General features: G+C 50.4%; 1 long non-coding RNA gene across 1 annotated transcript in view; it reads right to left on the bottom strand.

Annotated features, from left to right (window-relative positions):
- Positions 1 to 19,753, bottom strand: part of LOC129459433 (uncharacterized) — a 29,677-nt gene extending 9,924 nt beyond the window's left edge. Inside the window, exons 1-3 of the long non-coding RNA XR_008649975.2 lie at positions 19,372 to 19,753; positions 10,965 to 11,085; positions 9,025 to 9,091 (exon numbers count right to left, since the gene is read on the bottom strand). This is a non-coding gene — a long non-coding RNA (uncharacterized lncRNA). The remainder of the gene's footprint in view (positions 1 to 9,024; positions 9,092 to 10,964; positions 11,086 to 19,371) is intronic.
- Between the last annotated feature and the right edge of the window lie 2,119 nt (positions 19,754 to 21,872).

The following is a 21,872-nucleotide window of genomic DNA, read 5'->3' as shown; positions in this document are numbered from 1 at the left end:
ATAAAGCAAGTTCTTAGAGACCTACAAAGAAACTTAGACTCCCACACAATAATAGTGGGAGACTTTAACACCCCACTGTCAATACTAGACAGATCAATGAGATAGAAAATTAACAAGGATATCCAGGAATTGAACTCAGCTCTGCACCAAGCAGACCTAATAGACATCTACAGAACTCTCCATCCCAAATCAACAGAATATGCATTCTTCTCACTACCACATCGCACTTATTCTAAAATTGACCACCTAATTGGAAGTAAAACACTCCTCAGCAAATGCAAAAGAACGGAAATCATAACAAAGAGTCTCTCAGACCACAGTGCAATCAAATTAGAACTCAGAATTAAGAAACTCACTCAAAACCACACAACTACATGGAAACTGAACAACCTGCTCCTGAATGACTACTGGGTAAACAATAAAATGAAGGCAGAAATAAAGATGTTCTTTGAAACCAGTGAGAACAAAGACACAATGTAGTAGAATATCTGGGATGCAGCTAAAGCAGTGTTTAGAGGGAAATTTATAGCACTGAGTGCCCACAAGAGAAAGCAGGAAAGATCTAAACTCGATACCAAACATCACAATTAAAAGAATTAGAGAAGTAAGAGCAAACAAATTCAAAAGCTAGCAGAAGGCAAGAAATAACTACAATCAGAGCTGACCTGAAGGAGATAGAGATATGAAAAATCCTTCAAAAAATCTATGAATCCAGGAGGTATTTGTTGAAAAGATTAACAAAATAAATAGACCGCCAGCCAGACTAATAAACAAGAAAAGAGAGAAGAATCAAGTAGACACAATAAAAAAATGATAAAGGGGATATCACCACTGATCCCACAGAAATACAAACTACCATCAGAGAATACTATAAATACCTCTATGCAAATAAACTAGAAAATCTAGAAGAAATGGATAAATTTCTGGACACATACACCCTCCCAAGACTAAACCAGGAAGAAATTGAATCCCTGAATAGACCAATAACCAGTTCTGAAATTGAGGCAGTAATTAATAAACAGCCTACCAACAAATGAAAGTCCAGGATCAGATGGATTCACAGCCGAATTCTACCAGAGGTACAAAGAGGAGCTGGTACCATTCCTTCTGAAACTATTCCAAACAATAGAAAAAGAGGGAATCCTCCCTAACTCATTTTATGAGGCCAGCATTATCCTTATACCAAAACAGGGCAGAGACAAAGCAAAAAAGGAAAATTTTAGGCCAATATCCCTGATGAACGTCAATGCAAAAATCCTAAACAAAATACTGGCAAACTGAATCCAGCAGCACGTCAAAAAGCTTATCCATCACGATGAAGTTGGCTTCATCCCTGGGATGCAAGGCTGGTTCAACATATGTAAATCAATAAGTGTAATCCATCACACAAACAGAACCAATGACAAAAACCACATGATTATCTCAATAGATGCAGAAAAGGCATTCAACAAAACTCAACCCTTCATGCTAAAAACTCTCAATAAACTAGGTATTGATGGAACGCATTTCAAAATAATAAGAGCTATTTATGACAAACCCACAGCCAATATCATACTGAATGAGCAAAAATTGGAAGCATTCCCTTTGAAAACTGACATAAGACAAGGTGCCCTCTCTCACCACTCCTATTCAACATAGTACTGGAAGTTCTGGCCAGGGCAATCAGGCAAGAGAAAGAAATAGCGAGTATTTAATTAGGAAAAGAGGAAGTCAAATGGTCTCTGTTTGCAGGTGACATGATTGTATATTTAGGAAACCCCATCATCTCAGCCCCAAATCTCCTTAAGCTGATAAGCAACTTCAGCAAAGTTTCAGGATACAAAATCAAAGTGCAAAAATCACAAGCATTCTTATACATCAATAACAGACAAATAGAGAGCCAAATCATGAATGAACTCCCATTCACTATTGCTACAAAGAGAATAAAATACCTAGGAATACAACTTATAAGGGATGTGAAGGACATCTTCAAGGAGAACTACAAACCACTGCTCAAGGAAATGAGAGGACACAAACAAATGGAAAAATATTCCATGCTCCTGGATAGGAAGAATCACTATCGTGAAAATGGTCATACTGCCCAAAGTAATTCATAGATTCAATGCTATCCTCATCAAGGTACCATTGACTTTCTTCACAGAATTGGAAAAGAACTACTTTAAATTTCATATGGAACCAAAAAAGAGTCCGCATAGCCAAGACAATCCTAAGCAAAAAGAACAAAGCTGGAGGCATCATGCTACCTGACTTCAAACTATACTACAAGGCTATAGTAACAGAAACAGCATGGTACTGGTACCAAAACAGATATACAGATGAATGGAACTGAATAGAGGCCTCAGAAATAACACTACACATCTGCAACCATCTGATCTTTGACAAACTTGACAAAAACAAGCAATGGGCAAAAGATTCCCTGTTTAATAAATGGTGTTGGGAAAACTGGCTAGCCACATGCAGAAAGCTGAAACTGGATCCCTTCCTTACACCTTATACAAAAATTAACTCAAGATGGATTAAAAACTTAAACATAGGACCTAAAACCATAAAAACCCAAGAAGAAAACATAGGCGCCTGCCTGCCTGCCTTCCTTCCTTCCTTCCTTCCTTCCTTCCTTCCTTCCTTCCTTCCTTCCTTCCTTCCTTTCCTTTCTTTCTTTCCCTCTCTGGCGCAGGCTACAATCTACTCGGCTTGCTGCTGCCCGCGCCGCCGACTGCCTGGGACTGCCGGCGCGCGCCATCGCTGCCTGCCTTTTCTCCTTTGGCTGCAGGCACGCGTTCGCCATCTTGGCCACGCTGCTCGCCAGCTCCTGACGCCGAGTGCTCTGCCCGCCGCAGCCTCCCGAGGTACTGGGACTACAGACGGAGTCTCGCTCACCCAGTGCTCGGTGTTGCCCGGGCTGGAGTGCGGTGGCGTGGTCTGGCCTCGCGGCAGCCTCTACCCCCCGGCCGCCTGCCTTGGCCTGCCAGGGTGCTGGGATTGCAGCCCCTGCCCGGCCGCCGCCCCATCTGGAAGGTGGGGAGCGCCTCTGCCCGGCCGCTCCGGCTGGGAGGTGAGGAGCACCTCTGCCTGGCCATCCCGTCTGGGAAGTGAGGAGCGCCTCTGCCCGGCCACCCCGTCTGGGAAGTGAGGAGCGCCTCTGCCCGGCCACCCACCGTCTGGGAAGTGAGGAGCACCTCTGCCCGGCCACCCATCGTCTGGGAAGTGAGGAGCGCCTCTGCCCGGCCTCCCATCGTCTGGGAGGTGAGGAGCGCCTCTGCCCGGCCGCCCCGTCCGGGAGGAAGTGAGGAGCGCCTCTGCCCGGCCACCCACCGTCTGGGAAGTGAGGAGCGCCTCTGCCCGGCCACCCACCGTCTGGGAAGTGAGGAGCGCCTCTGCCCGGCCGCCCCGTCTGGGAAGTGAGGAGCGCCTCTGCCCGGCCACCCACCGTCTGGGAAGTGAGGAGCGCCTCTGCCCGGCCGCCCCGTCTGGGAAGTGAGGAGCGCCTCTGCCCGGCCACCCATCGTCTGGGAAGTGAGGAGCGCCTCTGCCCGGCCACCCTGTCTGGGAAGTGAGGAGCGCCTCTGCCCAGCCGCCCCGTCTGGGAAGCGAGGAGCGCCTCTGCCCGGCCACCCATCGTCTGGGAAGTGAGGAGCGCCTCTGCCCGGCCTCCCATCGTCTGGGAGGTGAGGAGCGCCTCTGCCCGGCCGCCCCGTTCGGGAGGAAGTGAGGAGCGCCTCTGCCCGGCCGCCCCGTCCAGGAAGAAATGAGGAACGCCTCTGCCCGGGCGCCCCATCCGGGAAGAAGTGAGGAGCGCCTCTGCCCGGCCGCCCCATCCGGGAAGAAGTGAGGAGCGCCTCTGCCCGGCCACCCATCGTCTGGGAAGTGAGGAGCGCCTCTGCCCGGCCACCCACCGTCTGGGAAGTGAGGAGCGCCTCTGCCCGGCCGCCCCGTCTGGGAAGTGAGGAGCGCCTCTGCCCGGCCGCCCCGTCCGGGAAGAAATGAGGAGCGCCTCTGCCCGGACGCCCCATCCGGGAAGAAGTGAGGAGTGCCTCTGCCCGGCCGCCCCATCCGGGAAGAAGTGAGGAGCGCCTCTGCCCGGCCACCCACCGTCTGGGAAGTGAGGAGCGCCTCTGCCCGGCCACCCACCGTCTGGGAAGTGAGGAGCGCCTCTGCCCGGCCACCCACCGTCTGGGAAGTGAGGAGCGCCTCTGCCCGGCCACCCACCGTCTGGGAAGTGAGGAGCGCCTCTGCCCGGCCACCCATCGTCTGGGAAGTGAGGAGCGCCTTTGCCCGGCCACCCACCGTCTGGGAAGTGAGGAGCGCCTCTGCCCGGCCACCCATCGTCTGGGAAGTGAGGAGCGCCTTTGCCCGGCCACCCTGTCTGGGAAGTGAGGAGCGCCTCTGCCCGGCCGCCCCGTCTGGGAAGTGAGGAGCGCCTCTGCCCGGCCACCCATCGTCTGGGAAGTGAGGAGCGCCTCTGCCCGGCCTCCCATCGTCTGGGAGGTGAGGAGCGCCTCTGCCCGGCCGCCCCGTCCGGGAGGAAGTGAGGAGCGCCTCTGCCCGGCCACCCACCGTCTGGGAAGTGAGGAGCGCCTCTGCCCGGCCACCCACCGTCTGGGAAGTGAGGAGCGCCTCTGCCCGGCCGCCCCGTCTGGGAAGTGAGGAGCGCCTCTGCCCGGCCACCCACCGTCTGGGAAGTGAGGAGCGCCTCTGCCCGGCCGCCCCGTCTGGGAAGTGAGGAGCGCCTCTGCCCGGCCACCCATCGTCTGGGAAGTGAGGAGCGCCTCTGCCCGGCCACCCTGTCTGGGAAGTGAGGAGCGCCTCTGCCCAGCCGCCCCGTCTGGGAAGCGAGGAGCGCCTCTGCCCGGCCACCCATCATCTGGGAAGTGAGGAGCGCCTCTGCCCGGCCTCCCATCATCTGGGAGGTGAGGAGCGCCTCTGCCCGGCCGCCCCGTTCGGGAGGAAGTGAGGAGCGCCTCTGCCCGGCCGCCCCGTCCAGGAAGAAATGAGGAACGCCTCTGCCCGGGCGCCCCATCCGGGAAGAAGTGAGGAGCGCCTCTGCCCGGCCGCCCCATCCGGGAAGAAGTGAGGAGTGCCTCTGCCCGGCCACCCATCGTCTGGGAAGTGAGGAGCGCCTCTGCCCGGCCACCCACCGTCTGGGAAGTGAGGAGCGCCTCTGCCCGGCCGCCCCGTCTGGGAAGTGAGGAGCGCCTCTGCCCGGCCACCCATCGTCTGGGAAGTGAGGAGCGCCTCTGCCCGGCCTCCCATCGTCTGGGAGGTGAGGAGCGCCTCTGCCCGGCCGCCCCGTCTGGGAGGAAGTGAGGAGCGCCTCTGCCCGGCCGCCCCATCCGGGAAGAAGTGAGGAGCGCCTCTGCCCGGCCACCCATCGTCTGGGAAGTGAGGAGCGCCTCTGCCCGGCCGCCCCGTCCGGGAAGAAGTGAGGAGCGCCTCTGCCCGGCTGCCCCGTCCGGGAAGAAGTGAGGAGCGCCTCTGCCCGGCCGCCCCGTCGGGAAGAAGTGAGGAGCGCCTCTGCCCGGCCGCCCCATCCGGGAAGAAGTGAGGAGCGCCTCTGCCCGGCCGCCCCGTCTGGGAGGTGAGGAGCGCCTCTGCCCGGCCACCCATCGTCTGGGAGGTGAGGAGCGCCTCTGCCCGGCCACCCATCGTCTGGGAGGTGAGGAGCGCCTCTGCCCGGCCACCCATCATCTGGAAAGTGAGGAGCGCCTCTGCCCGGCTGCCCCATCTGGGAAGTGAGGAGCGCCTCTGCCCGGCCGCCCATCGTCTGGGAAGTGGGGAGCACCTCTGCCCGACCACCCATCGTCTGGGAAGAAGTGAGGAGCGTCTCTGCCTGGCCGCCCCGTCTGGGAAGTGAGGAGCCCCTCTGCCTGGCCGTCCCGTGTCTGGGTAGAAGTGAGGAGCTCCTCTGCCTGGCCGCTCCGTTTGGGAGGTCTACCACGGAGGCCAGAAGCAATGTGGGGGCTGGACGTGGTGGCTCACGCCTGTGGTCCCGGCACTCTGGGGGGCGAGGCGGGTTGATCACTTCGGGCTAGGAGTTCGAGACCAGTCGGGCCAACTTGGCGAAACATGAAGAATACAACAGACAAACCAACCAACCAACTCAATGACAACAAAACAGGTCTACCCTGGAGTCATACTCTAATTTTTTCTATTTTCCTCCCTTTCTGATCCTTTATCCCACTTTCTTTTTCTTCCTCTTCCTTCTCCCTCTTCTTTGTCACATAGAGGATTGAGTTATTATCACTGATCCATATAAAGTCCCTCTCTCATTTATTTTAACTCCCACCCCCATTTCTATTCCCCGACTTCCCATGTGCAACCTTCCTAATGTGTTTGATACGCATCTTTTTGTTTGTATGTATTTTTAGAAAATGTTTATTGTTTTTGTATGCAAAAAAATTAATACAAAAAAAAAAAAAAAAGAAAACATAGGCAATACCATTCAGGACATAGGCACAGGCAAAGACTTCATGACTAAAATGCCAAAAGCAATGGCAACCAAAGTCAAAATAGGCAAATGGGATCTAATTAATCTAAAGAGCTTCTGAACAGCATCAGAATGAACAGGCAACCTACAGAATGGGAGAAAATTTTTGCAATCTATCCATCTGACAAAGGGCTAATATCCAGAATCTACAAAGAACTTAAACAAATTTACAAGAAAAAAACAACCCCATCAAAAAATGGGCAAAAGATATGAACAGACCCTTCTCAAAAGAAGACATTTATGCAGCCAACAAACATATGAAAAAATGCTCATCATCACTGGTCATTAGAGAAATGCAAATCAAACCACAATGAGATACCATCTCATGCCAGTTACAATGGCGATCATTAACAAGTCAGGAAACAACAGATGCTGGAGAGGATGTGGAGAAATAGAAGTGCTTTTACACTGTTGGTGGGAGTGTAAATTAGTTCAACCATCGTGGAAGACAGTGTGGCAATTCCTCAAGGATCTAGAACTAGAAATACCATTTGACCCAGCAATCCCATTACTGGGTATATACCCAAAAGATTATGAATCATTCAACTACAAAGACACACGCACATGTATGTTTATTACGGCACTGTCCACAATAGCAAAGACTTGGAACCAACCCAAACGCCCATCAGTGATAGACTGGATAAAGAAAGTGTGGCATATATACACCATGGAACACTATACAGCCATAAAAAAGGATGAGTTCATGACCTTGGCAGGGACATGGATGAACCTGGAAACCATCATTCTCAGCAAACTATCACAAGAAGAGAAAACCAAACACCACATATTCTCACTCATAAGTGGGAGTTGAACAATGAGAACACATGGACACAGGGAGAGGAACATCACACACTGGTGCCTGCCGGGTGGTGGGAGGCTAGGGAAGGGATAGCATTAGGAGAAATACCTAATGTAGATGACAGGTTGATGGGTGCAGCAAACCACCACGGCACATGTCTACCTATGCAACAAACCTCACCATTCTGCACATGTACCCCAGGACTTAAAGTATAATAATAATTAAAAAAAAAGATTATAGTCCTATTCAGTAGAGCAATTTACTTAAAATGTATACAGGATAAAGCACTATGGGAGGGATAAAGGGAAGGAGGGGAAAAACCACCAACATAAGCTGAGGTCTGACTTTACACTTGACAGGCCCTCAGACTCACTGGGGAGGGCCATGCATGAATAGTTCACAATTAAATGGTAAAGCAAGGCAGCGTTGGAGGATTTCCTGCCACAGAAATTGTGGAGGCAGAAAGAGTTTTGGAAACGGATGACAGCCAGCCAGATCAGTTTCTTGGTGTAATAGGAGTTAAAAATACATCTTCCTGAGGCATTTGGGCACGGTTGAAAACTAAAGGTGAATGGACTCAAGCAGGTGGAAAGTGCTGTGAACTTTATGGACTTGAACTTGGCATAGCAACACCTCTAAGGACTTTCAGATCCTAAATGCCGTGGTGGGGGTTTTCCTCAAGCTGTGCTTAACCCTTCTGAGTCTCTTAGGAGACTGACACAGCCCCTTCATATACCTAAGTGGGCATCTTTTTCTCTGTAACTAAAGCCAAATTCATATCAATGATGAACTGAACAGTACAATGACTGTTTCTCTGCTGAATTCTACCAATAGGGTGAAATGAATCACTCTGAGTCTAACTCATGAAAGCAAGCATTCTGGGAGAAATGATTCCCATTTCCTTTCATCCTACCCCTAACGGCAAGCGTGCAAATCCCTACATAGCAACCAAATGTGTGCTCTTTACAAATAAATTAACCTGAATTACTCTGGAAGTCAAATTGAAACCTCACTGACTTCACCTCTTATTAAAAGAAGTTGCCCTAGAGCAAATCTGGAAGAAAGGCTTCATTTTCCTCGACTCTAGAGTCAATAACAGAAGATCTATTATTAGATGCATTTCAGAGATTGTTAGAAGTTAAAAAAAATCTATAGAGCACGCAGTATCCAAACAAATTCAGGATTCGGTGGTTCTAACACCTGTGGGTATTAGAAGATTGCTACTGAGCATAGCCTTCAACAAGGTAAGACACAAAAACTTTTCTTCAAGTTGGTGAAAGTTTGTTCCTCTTGGCATGCCTAGCTATATCTTAGAGCTCAGTGATGAAAACCACTGAACTAAAATACATTGTCAGCTGGAGTCGTGTATGGGGCTCCCTGACACCATGTGAAGCTATGCATCTTTCTTGTGTGACTTAGCCATTTCCTGTAGAGGTTGATGGCCACTGCAAGACACTATGGAATCATGTCACGCAGCCCATCCTGAATGATCTAAGGAGGTACCATTAACCCCCTCTTGGCTCTTCCTAGTCACTAGCTCTCAGGGAAGAGCCTGGTGTTTCGTTAGATAGCGAGGCCGTCTTGCCTGATGTTTTTGATTACAGCCTTTATTTTTTATTTATATCCTATAATTTTAATAATATTTGAGATGGTTTTGAGACTCTTTAAGTCCTTATAAAGATGGTTCTTTCTTAAAAGAGTAGGCAGTAACCCTTTTCCTTTCAAACTTGATGTTTCTTACCTTGACCTTGACTCAGAAAAAAGGCCAGAGATTGTTGTAATGTAAGGGAACATGCTGCAACATCATTCTGAAATAACAAAACCAGGTGACAATGCTTATAGTCATTAGCAACCGAAACTAATAAAAAGTCCTTTGTAATAAGCCACCTACACTAACATAAAACTTTTAACAGAGAAGATGTTAATATATGCTTTGTTATTGCTTGGAATTTGGAAGTTTTTTTTATAATTTTTTTTCCAGGCATGATTTCTACTATCAAGGAAATAGCCCTTTCCAACTTGCATTCATGTAGTACTTACTACAGCACATATAGTAAAAAATGTAGAACTTTCCTGTATTTAAATGAAAATTCCTTCATTTCTCAAAATGAAGAAAACCAAAGGGGATTCACATTTTAATTGAAATGAAAATATATATTACAGTTTAGAAAAAGTTATCCTCAAATAAATTTCATCACCAAGTTCTAGACATTTTACTTTGCTCACAAAATTTTGTGTCAACATAAGAGATTTGAAAGACACAAAAGCAAAGAAAAGAGAAAGAGAAAATATATGTCAGAAATTGCTGAAAGAAAATCCACATTTCATATATGGTTATGTGAAAAAACACCTATTCTCCCCTGTGGGCCATTGAAACCAATTGTTGAGAATAGGATCTTGTCTTGGTAAAAGGAAAATATATATTCCACCTTTTAGGTAGAAGTTGAAAATGATAAACAATGTGCCCGGGGAAGAAGTGGGAGAAATTTCGTTGCTTCCATATGAATATGTCCATGCCATACAGATTGTGGGCCTTGGGGGTGGTGCAGAAGGAAAGAAATTCATCTGTTATCAGGGGCACGGCAGCACCCAGGGTCAGAGCCAAGGTCTCCTTCTAAAGATGCTTCTTGACATACGTGATGATGAATATGTTGACTTTATGAACTCTGCTTTTTGGGGAGCATGACAAATGCAGTATTCCTCTGTGTACTCATCCCTCAGATTCTGGAAATTTTACATCCAGAAAATAATGATCCATCACATAAGCTATCAGGCCAATGGATTTATTTTTCAAAAGACTTGCTAGATGATCCTGATTTAAGTCATTCACCTAAAATTCCGATTCACAGCCTCAGTTTGATCATTCAGCTATTACCACTGCATCCCCAAATGGGTTTGCTGGTCATCTCCATAGTGAAGCCCAGTAAGATTCTTCCCTTTTTATTGCTTTCTTGTCTGGCAACACCTCTGACTGTCCTAACCAGGACCACAAGAGGCCTACCTCTAGCAATAATGCTCAGTCAGCACACTCAAAAGGATGTGTCTCTTCCATGGAAACCTGTGACACTTCAAATGTTTACCAACCTACATTAGATTACCATATTACTATATTAGAAGATTAGACTTATAAGTGATTTTTAGTATATTAGGATGATTAGTAATATATTAATATCTTCATGGTATATTAGATTATTCATTCAGCAATTTTTGAATACCTACTATTTGTTAGACACTCTTTTAGTCCTATAAACAAAACCATTAACAAAACAGACACAAATCTTTGTGAATGTAGAAGGTTATATTCTATTAGGGGAAAACAAAATAAACCATAACCGTAATAAATAAGTAAATTAACTAAATGCTATGGAAACAAAAGTAGAACAGGACAGGTAAATCAGTCATGCTGGAGGGGTGGTTATAGGAGGTAGATGACAGTTTTAAATAAGGTAATCACCATTGAGAAATTGAGTTTTGAGCAAAGGCTGAAGAGGATGAGGGGGATACCGTGAGGGACAAAAAATTCAAGTAGAGGGAACAGCCCCTGCAAAGATCTTAAGGCAAAGAGCTACTTGGCATGTTCAACAAACAGCAAGGAGGCTCTACAGCTGGAGCAGAGGGAGCTAGGTGAGGCTGATGGAAGATGAGGTCAGGAACTAGAAAAGAACAAAATCTATTTCTTACAGTTCTGGAGGCTGGAAGTCCAAGGTCAAGGGGTCAGCCAACTCAGTTGCAGGTGAGGGCTCTCTTCCTGGTGTGCAGGTGGATGCCTCCTTGCTATGTTCTCATGTGGTCATTCCTTGGTCTGTTGGAGTGGAGAGCAAAGGAGAAAGCTCTGGTCTCATTCTCTCTACTTATAAGGACTCTAAGACTATCTGATCAGGGCTCCACCCTATAACCTCATTTATCTTTCATTACTTCAGTAACGCTTCTATCTCCAAATAAAGTCACACTGGGGATCAGGGATTCAATCTATGAATTTGGTGGTGGTGAGGGGGTGAGGGGAGAACAAGCACAATTTAGTCTATGGCAGGGTCTGTATTGTGATTTATCTTAAAACTGGGATCTATTTATTGAATTATTGAATACAAATTTTCTTTATCTGTAGGATAATGCTCTGACTAGTAATTATTTAGGAGTGATCGATCTATTTCTGGAATAGCTGTGTGCTGTATTATTCTCATTTTAAGATGAAATAAATAATAACTTTAATGATGAAGGCAGATGTTTAAATTAGCCTTGGGGGACTGACTACTACTGTGTAGGGTGTCATCAGCAAATCTTATTAACAATTTAGAAGGTGCTTAAAATAATAAGTTAAATCTATTTTACTATGAGCACTAGGATAGAAAGAATTGTTTTCAAGTATACTAATTTCCTTTTTGAACACACATTATATGATACTACTATTCCAAGCTAGCTTATAACAACAATTTAACTAAAACTACCATATTCTTTGCTTTATAATATAGTCAAAATAAAGTCAGGTCACTAAGCCAGCAATGTTAGGGGGAAAAAGAGTATTGTTATGACGAGTTAATGGGTGCAGCACACCAACATGGCATATGTATACATATGTAACAAATCTGCACGATGTGGACATGTACCCTAAGACTTAAAGTATAATAATAATAAAATAAAAAAAGTATTGTTGATCCCTATTTAGGGATCTACACTAAAACCATCTTTACCTCACCTAATTTATGCCTACATGACTTTCTAAACAACAGATTAGTTTTCGTCAATTAAGGGAAGTAGGTTACCAATACAATAAGAGGGAAAATAAGAGTAAACAGGTTTTTTTGATCCAATACATGTGGTAATGACCGTACTCTTTATTAATCTACTTGAGTCAGATACATAAATTGTAACACAGTGAGACTCCAACTCAAAAAAATAAAAACTAAAATAAAATAAAATAAAGGCAGGTAGCCATCAGAAGGATCCTCAGCCTAGGGGATCCAGTCCGGCCTCAGCCACTGCTCCATCCCTTGACCTTGGGGCACTTTCCTTCCTTAGGCCTCAGTCTCCCCCAGTAAAACGATGGGGATGCTGGCTTGGATGAGGACTCTGTGATGCGTCCTTGCTGGTCCCTCCATGCACAGAACAATGACACACACAAGAGACTTCAGTAAACACTGACTGAATGACTGACTGAGCTGAGATGCCAAGAGGGCCTCCCTTGTTAAGATTAAAGTCTGGAAGCTCCCACATTAGCTCGGCAAAGGTGACAGGCAGGAAGAGGGAAATGACCAAAGATTTCACATTCCTGTTAGGCTCCCTCACCTGCCTGTCCCCTGCCATGGCCCACTGGTATTTTGGCCCTGGCGTGGACTCAGACCAACCAAGATCTCGCTTAGGGTCCCTGAGGCAGGCTAAGAGGAAACACACACGGGGTTCTGCACCCACTGGGCAGAGCATAGGCTGTGACCAGGCTGCCTCGAGTGTCCTCCAGCCCACAGCTCAACAGGCTGCCCACTTCCACAGGCACCCTGCTAGGGCCCACAGGCCTTACTTCCCAGCTGGCTGCCCCTTGGTACTGCCACACCATCATCTGCCACTCAGGAGTCCAGTCACCACCACCCCAGGACATCTCCAAACTACAGCTCCCCAGGGTCCCTCCAGGTCCCCCTTCAATCAGTCACGCTCCCCTCAAAACAACGGCCTCTCCGGGGAGCCCCTGCCCAACCTGCCCAAGGGCTGAGTCCTGGTTCCTCCAGCCCCCCTCACACTGCAGGTATCGCAGCATCCTCAGGATCGGGAACACACACGCAGCTGGCGGGACCACAGGTGGCCTTTGCGCCGTGTTGCCCCTCTCTCAGGACAGAGGTTTGCAAACCAGTGGAGCCCCTGAAGCGCCCTCCTAAACAAATGCTCAAGGCACCTGGTTTGTAAAACCCACAGGCAGAACTACTCCAGGTGAAGCAAGGAAGGGTCTGAGTGCAGTGCCCCGCCCCTGCCCCCCCAACAGGCTGACAGCCACAGGGCACTCTGGCACAGCCAGAGCATCTGAGAACTACGGTCTGGGAGCCCTGCCTGACTTCTTTACTGCCTTACTTTCGCTTCCTTCCTTCCTTCATTTTTAAAAAATGTTTTCACTTTTATTTTATTTTTTTGAGACAGGGTTTCACTCCTCTTCCCCAGGCTGGAGTGCAATGGCATGATCTCGGCTCACTGCAACCTCTGCCTGCTGGGCAAGAAATTCTCCTGCCTCAGCCTCCCAAGTAGCTGGGACCCCAGGTGCATGCCCCCACACCCAGCTAACTTTTTTTGTATTTTTTTCTGTAGAGATGGGGTTTCACCATGTTACCCAGGCTGGTGTCAAACTCCTGAGGTAGAGTGATCCACCTACCTCGGCCTTCCAAAGAGCTGGGATTACAGGTGTGAGCCACCGTGCCCCTTCATTTATTTTTGAGACAGGGTCTCACTCTGTCACTCAGGCTAGAGTGCAGTGGCATGATCATAGCTCCCTGCTGCCTTGACCTTCCAGGCTCAAACGATCCTCCCACCTCAGTCTCCTGAGTATCTGGGACTACAGGTGTCCAGCTAATTTTTTTTGTTTGTTGTTTTAGAGGCGGGGTCTCACTTATGTTGCCCAGGCTGGTCTTGAACTCCTGGGCTTAAGTGATCATCCTGCCTCAGCCTCCCAAAGTGTTGGGGTAACAGGCATGAGACACCACACCTGGCCTTTAAACGTTTTATAAGAAAGCCCCAGTCAACCCAGCTATCCCAGAACTTGGGCACCAAGGTTCTCCTCACTGGCTCACTACACCACTCAGCAACCCGTCTCCACACACTTTTCTCCAGTTCAGTGGAGGATGGGCGGATGTCTGACCTCCAGGGCCTGCCTGCATGCCCCAGCCAATCAGTCACCACATGGACAAGGCGCTGTATCACCCTCAACTTGGAAGAGGAGGCTCAAACTGTTTTACAAAGACCCTCCTCTGAAATCTCCCTGAAATCCAAGACCATGGGAAGGGCACTTATGAAAAAGCTTCTGGCCGGGGCTGGCAGGGAAGTTAGGCAGGGGGGCTTGGCTGGGCCAGTCTAACACTCTCAATGGCCTTCCCCACCAAGCGCTACACACAGATATGAGCAAACTGTGCTAGCGACCTACACACACAATCCCAAACATGGGATTCCCAGGCCCATCCATAAGTCCTGGTCTGCTCCATGTGTCCGAAGCCTTCCCTGGACACTCATTTAGACTGTGGTGGGGCTGGGTGCAGTGGCTTATGCCTGTAATCCCAGCACTTTGGGAGGCCGAGGTGAGCGGATCACTTGAGGCTAGGAGTTCAAGACTATCCTGGCCAACATAGTGGAACCTCGCCTCTACTAAAAATACTAAAATTAGCCGGGTGTGGTTGCACACACTTGTATTCCCGGCTACTCAGGAGGCTGAGGCATTAGAATCCATTGAACCCAGGAGGCGGAGGTTGCAGGGAGCCCAGATCACGCCACTGCATTCCAGCCTGGGTGACAGAGTGTGACTCTGTCTCAATAAAAAAGCCTGTGGTGAATTTGAGGGTCTCTGTCCATTGCTCTGGGCTCCCATCTGAGCCCCAACTCTCCTCTGCAGGTTTGCAATTTCAAGCAAGCTCTGTCCGTGCTGCAGCTGCCGGAAGACACCCTTTCCTGGGACTCAAGGAGGGGTTTCCTCCTGTCCTAGAGGACACCTCCTTGGACTCCAGTGGAGCAGCCTGACAAAGCTGAGGCATCTTCCATATGGAGTGATGGTCACACAGTACCCATGGGTTCTTGGGGACTGAGTATTCAGCTTGGGGGCCCTTGGCAGTTTCTATGGAGAAAAGCACAGTTCCCGTCCCTATAGCAGTTTGCCAGGCTGCCAAGCTGGGGAAGGCGGCCAGAGAGCCAGAGGCTGCCAATCAAGCCACAAAAGCTGCGGTCAGCCATCCCTTCCAGAATCCCAAGAGTCCTGACAAGTGCTTCTCCTTGGGCCTCTCGCAGTGACCCCCGGGTCCCTCTGTCCCATGAGACCAATCCTGTCCCGGGCTCAGGCACATTTACAACTACCAGGATAGCAGCTGCGCTCCGCCTCCCAAACCCAAAGCTAAGCTCCCTTCACCCTGCCCCTCAGCCAGCCTCTGAGAAGGCTGGTGAGCCTGCCAAGTCCTCCCCCAACAACTCCTAGCAACAGGGTCCCTGTCCTCTCTCACCCCTCCTGAAACAGGAAGCTGATGGCTGCTGTCATTCCATTTGAAGAACCTTCACAGCAGTCCTAGATCCAGAGAGAAAAGAAAGAGTGTATGCACGGGCACACACACACAGTTAAAGGCAGCTAGCTGTGGGAGCTGGGATAGTCAGAAGCACTGGGTCTTATTGGTAATCTCCTCTCTGCCCCCAGGGCGGTGGAGATGGCAGCAGGGATGGGAGGGAGTCTTATACTTTCTCCTTGCTGTCTCCTGCGCTGAGAGAGGCACCCAGCCGCCTCTGTCCACTGGCAGGTTGTGGCCAGCACAAAGAGCTAGCCCCTTCCTCATCTCTCCCCTGGCATTGTTCCCCAAGACGCAAGGTCAGGCGACATACAGGGACAGAGGAAAGCCCCCAACTCTACCGCCAAAACAAGCCCAGGACTCTGGGCCATGCCTCCTCAGTGGGCAGCCCGGCCTCTCTCCCTCTGCTGGTGACCACACCCACATGAGCACGCCTCACAGATGTCTCCGGGAGAAGCCCCTTGCTCTCCCCTGAATCCCTGGCTTCCATGTCCCAACCCCCACTGCAGGAGAGTTGAGTCCAGAGCAGAGCTGATGGGCTACCACGGGAGGGTGAGAAAGGAGGAAGGGCTTTCATCAAAGAGGTAACGTCAAAACCAGGCAACTTGTGACGCTGTCGTGGGCTGGGAAATTTGGAAAAAGGTGTCTAAAAATAAACCCCTGGGCTGGGCACGGTGGCTCACACCTGTAATCCCAGCACTTTGGGAGGCTGAGGTGGGTGGATCACGAGGTCAAGAGATCGAGACCATCCTGGCCAACATGGTGAAACCCAGTCTCTACTAAAAAAAATACAAAAAAATTAGCTGGGCGTGGTGGCACACTCCTGTAGTCCCAGCTACTCAAGAGGCTGAGGCAGGAGAATCACTTGAACCTGGGAGGTGGAGGTTGCAGTGAGCCAAGATCGCGCCACTGCACTCCAGCCTGGCGACAGAGCAAGACTCCGTCTCAAAAAACAACAAAAACAAAAAACAAACAAAGGAAAACCCTGACGTCAGGAAAAGGCTCTGGTGGCTGAGTCACTTGCCACCACACCACAGGACACATGCCCTGTTCTAACCCAAGAAGTCTCCTCCCAGGACCTGTCTCTCCAGATGGGCCCTTCAGGTTGAGGACGGCACAGATGGGACGGGACAGACCTTCCTGGAGTGAAATGGGGAGGGCTCCCCAGAGGTGGCATGCTAAGCAGGCCTTGGGCACTGGTATCTTCCTTCCTGCCATCACCACCAGCCAGCTCCCCCCACCTCCAGTCCAACCGCAGCCGGCCAAGCACATCCTGCCCAGCACCCATTCTGGCCACCACCCTCCAGCTCATCAAGGAAACTCCCTCTATCCTCCCTGTGCCCTGCTCTCCCCGCATGACAGCCCTCCCTTTCCAGGTCTGCCCATTCCTGATGCTTCAATCCTGTCCTTGACCACCAAGGCCACAGCTGCTGACCCAGGGCCTCATGGATTCACTCCTCAGCCTTGACACCAGAATCCAGGAGCCATCCGAGCTTCCATTTCCATCCCCACCACGCTGTCCCTTTCCCCAGCCTGCTCTGGTGAACAAAGTTGCAAGGATCCTCCAAGTGTTCCAAGCTCCCACTCCCACAGACTCTCCTGTCCTGTTCCCTGCCCCAGCCACACTGACCACAGCCTCTGCCCAGCCCTTGCTGCCCCAGGCTGTCCATGGCCTACCTGGCCCCACAGAGGCAGGGGGCACAGGGCAGCCTCCCTGGTCAAACATATCCATTGACATCCCTGATGTCCCCAAACATATCCACCAGCCCAGTCCTTTCTGAACTCCAGACCACACACACCATTGTCAATTCCACACCCCCAACTTGGATGTCTCTCAGGCAGCTCCACTGACATAGCCCAAGAACCTGGCTTCTCCCCCAAACCAGGGCCTCCCTCAGTTCCCCACACACCAGTGAAAAGCGTCACTACATGCTTGCCCACGTGCCCAGGCCATAGGGAAGCAGAGCCCGCTGTGACTTCCTCACTGCCTCTCCCCACAACGGCCAATCCACCCGAGGTCCGTGAGTTCTGTTCCGAAAGTGCCTGTAAATCTCCGTCCTTGTCTGCATCTCTACAGCCACTTGGCCTGCCCAAGCCACTGCCACTCACTCAGGGATTCATGACAGCCTCCTAAGCACCTCTACCTTGCCCCAGTTCTGTGGTCCAGCCCCTTCCTGCCTGGGAATGGGACAGCCCACCTTGCACACACATGGCTCCAACTGTGTTATTTTCCTGGTTGGAACACTGCAGTGACTTCCTGCTGCATTTAGACCAAAGCTCTGCCTAGAATGTTCTTTTTTTTTTTTTTTTTTGATATGCAGTCTGGCTCTGTTGCCCAGGCTGGAGTGCAGTGGCGCGATCTCGGCTCACTGCAAGCTCCGCCTCCCGGGTTCAGGCCATTCTCCTACCTCAGCCTCCCGACAGCTGGGATTACAGGCGCCTGCCACCTCGCCCGGCTAATTTTTGTATTTTTAGTAGAGACGGGGTTTCACTGAGTTAGCCAGGATGGTCTCGATCCCCTGACCTCATGATCCACCCGCCTCGGCCTCCCAAAGTGCTGGGATTACAGGCGTGAGCCACCGCGCCCAGCCAGAATGTTCTTACTTCTTCTCCAAAGAATCCTCTAGGACTGTGCCTTGAGGTGATCTCCCCGAGAGGTTGTCCCTGACCATTCTATTCAAGTTGGTTCCCTGATTTTCTCACCCTCTCCTTCTCTAACACATGTCCCATTTTTGTCTGACATTGATTACGTGTCTTCACCACCTCACTGTAAATGCCTGTTTCATGCACCAAACTTTCATTCACATTGTGCCCATTTCTGGCACACAGAAAATAAACAAGTTAAATGAATGAATCAACAATCATTTCCAAGCCCAAATGGGTCATTTCCTTGGTATCCAGCTTTACAAAACGTTTAGAGGAGGAGGGATGCGTAAGAAGGCAAGTTTAAAAAAAAATCTCTGGGCCGGGCACAGTGGCTCAAGCCTGTAATCCCAGCACTTTGGGAGGCCGAGGTGGGCGGATCACAAGGTCAGGAGATCGAGACCATCCTGGCTAACATGGTGAAACCCCATCTCTACTAAAAATACAAAAAATTAGCTGGGTGTGGTGGTGGGCGCCTGTAATCCCAGCTACTCAGGAGGCTGAGGCAGGAGAATGGCGTGAACCCAGGAGGCGGAGCTTGCAGTGAGCCGAGATCGCGCCACTGCACTCCAGCCTGGGGGACAGAGAAAGACTCTGTCTCAAAAAAAAAAAAAAAAAAAAAATCTCTGTAGACACAGAGACCTCTGTCAGACAACCTGGTGGCTGGCTCTCCTTCCTCCATGAAGGTTGTGCTGCCAGCATGGCCAGTGACCAGGTTAGGAAGTAAAGGAGAAGGGCCTGCCATTGCTGCCCCAGCCCTGGGCTCAGGGAGCAGGTGCATAGCAGATGCAGGGCCAAGGGCGACTCGTGATTACCTGGGGCCTGCCCAGCCACGGGGAGCCTCAGGTCCTTGCTTTGCAGGCCTCTAGCAGTGGGAGAGAAAAGTGGACTGTCCTTCCATCTGAGCCAGGAGTGTGGGATTAGCACTAAGGATGTCTTTGGTCAAAGCCAGAGCCAAACCAACCAGACCAGGTTCATGAACGAGCTCTCTATGCTCTTGGGAGATGCTCTGGCTCCCACAAGGTCTTGGGCATCTGAAAGAGACGCCAACAACCTCTGCCCATCTTCCTGGCTCCACAGGTACCTGTTCCATGAGGGCCCCGGAGTGCTTCTCTCCCCAAACCACCTCTTCCTCCCACTCCAGGCAGTCCTCCTCAGCTCCACCCAAGGGACCTGGCTGTCCCCAACACACACACTCCAGGCCTGTGCCTCACCTTGATGGAGGTGTCCAAGGCAGAATGGACATGGCGGGCAGCCACCCAGATGGACAGCATGGTGATGTAGGGGAAGGTGGCTGTCACCATGTGGCTGGGTGCCTGGAAGGAGAACACCTAGAAGTCAAATTCCTGGTAGATGTGGATGAGCTCGGGGGAGGGAGATTCCTCACCTTCACTCAGGAGGCTGCCCACGACACAAGGACACTAGTCAAGAGGAACTGGGGAAAGGAAAGCATGCGCATGAGAGCTGATCAAAGGAAGGAGGCCCTGAGACCTCCTTCCTCCTGGGTCTGTCCAGATTAGGCCTGAAAGAACTATCAGCTCTGACAAGCCATGCAGACCCGGATACCAGGACACAGCTGGCTGTTTTCCTACTGGAACCCACCTGTGCCCCCGCCCGTGGCATCCTACTGCAGGACTCTCGGCCATTCCTTCATTTATTCCTTCCACAAACATGCCACACCCTCTGGAGAAACAGGGATCCTAGTGAGGGGTTAGACTTGTTCTTTGCCCTCCAGGAGGCCAGGAGAAGGAAGGACAGAGAGGACCTCTGAACCATCACCCTCCACATGTCCACTGACAGCACCACTGAGGAGGCGCTTCCACCTCCCAGTGAGACCCTCTGTCAGCCCCACTCCCCAGGGCAGGACTGCAAGGTGGCTGATCCTGCAGCCTGGGCCCAGCACATCCCTATTAGCTCATGTTTCTCGTATCTCCTGAAGAAGAGCAGGCTTCATGGGCAGAGAAATTATGGCAGGAAAGGGAGCAAAATGGAGGAGTGGGAATAAAGAGCTCAGAACCCTGCAAGGTGCTGCCTGAGGAAAGCAGGAACGTGAAGGGGTGGCCTGCCCCTCCACCCCTGTGGGTGCTTCTCGTTAGGTGGGATGAAAGACTTGAGAAGAGGAATAAGACACAGAGACAAAGTGTAGAGAAGGAAAAGCGGGGCCCAGGGGACCGGTGCTTTGCTTACAGAGGACCCACACCAGCACCGGCCTCTGAGTTCCCTTAGTATTTATTCACAATTATCTTTATCATCACCGGTGCTGTGCTTTGAGATGTAGATGCGAACATCTCCATAAACCTTTTAGCAGTATTGCTCCAGCAAGCCCCACCTTATTCCTAAAGGCGGTTATCTCCTTACTCAGTAAATAAAGCACACAAAGGGTTTTACCTGGAGATGTTTTATCTCCCAGGGACGGGCAGAAGACAAATGTTTTTCTTTTTCTCTAGATTTAAGAGAATGGTGATGACCTTTAACCATAAGCAGCCTTTAGGCACTTGTTTAACAAAGCACATTCTGCACCGCCCAAAATCCTTTTAACCTTAAGTCATCACAGCACATGTCTCTTGCAAGGACAAGGTTGGGGGTAGGGTCACAGATTAACAGCATCTCAAATACAGAACTAAATGGAGTCTCTTATGTCTACTTCCTTCTATATAGACACAGTAACAGGCTGATCTCTCTTTCTTTTCCCCACAGGAACGTATGTGTGTGCGTTTACACACGGGCTTGCAGGGTCAGGACCTGGCAAGTGGCTGTGGAGGGGCTGCAGGAGGCACCTGTCAGGACATGGGACGGGGATCTCTGACCTCAGGGCTGCTGATGAACTTCTGTGAAGAGATCATCCTCCCATCCCCCAGGGAGGTCAGCGACCATCCCCAGAGCCTCTAGACTTCTCCAAACCACAACCCACCAGGGAACGACCCATTTCCTAAGTCCCTTCCTGGCTAAAAGCTGAGACTGCTGGCTCCCTCCAAGTCTCTAGGCTGCTAGTACCTGCACTTCTCACTCTGCTCCCTCCCGACCTAACTTCCCTCCTCTGGCTCCCAGAAACCCCAGCCAGGCAGGGCTCCTGTGTGAGCATCCAGCACTTCCTAGGATGGGCCCAAGACTGGAAGGCCCAGCACTCACTCCTTTTCCTGGCATCAGGGACCCACTTTGTCTCACCTGCTACCTGTTTCCCATGTCAGCTTTCCAGGTACCCAAGTCTGTATCAGCCTTCTGGCTGGGCCCTCAGGGGACACAATCCTGAATCCAGGAGATTCAGCACAGACCTCGTACCCTCAATCCTGGGTTTCGCTCACTTTAAAGGCTTGTTTCTCCCCTATCAAGGGCCTACTGACCCCTAAGTTTATTAAGTTTTTCTTTTTAAAAAAAATTTTTTTTGCCAGAAGTTCATGTTCATAGGGATGAGCCCCAGGTTTAAACAGGCTACTCCCTCCACCTCCACTTACTCCCTCCCCAGCCCCCACTCAGCACTGGGACTTCATCATTCCCTTCTCACCTCTGCCCTCCCATTATGGCCCTTTCCACGCCCTCTCAGAGATCCCCTGGGGATTCTCAGCCCTGAATGGCCTCCTCTACTCCCAGCCAACCCAGCCCTTCCTTTTAGTCACAGTTTGCCTTGGACGTGGTCACCTACTCCAGGCTCTCGCCTGAGCAGACCCCAATGGTCACCCTCAGCTGTCTGCAGCTCTGGACCCCTTGCTGCCCCCTT

The sequence above is a fragment of the Symphalangus syndactylus genome, chromosome 13, assembly GCF_028878055.3.
Source record: "Symphalangus syndactylus isolate Jambi chromosome 13, NHGRI_mSymSyn1-v2.1_pri, whole genome shotgun sequence".
In the NCBI taxonomy this organism is placed as follows: domain Eukaryota; kingdom Metazoa; phylum Chordata; class Mammalia; order Primates; family Hylobatidae; genus Symphalangus; species Symphalangus syndactylus.
This window is presented reverse-complemented; position numbering and strand designations above follow the sequence as displayed.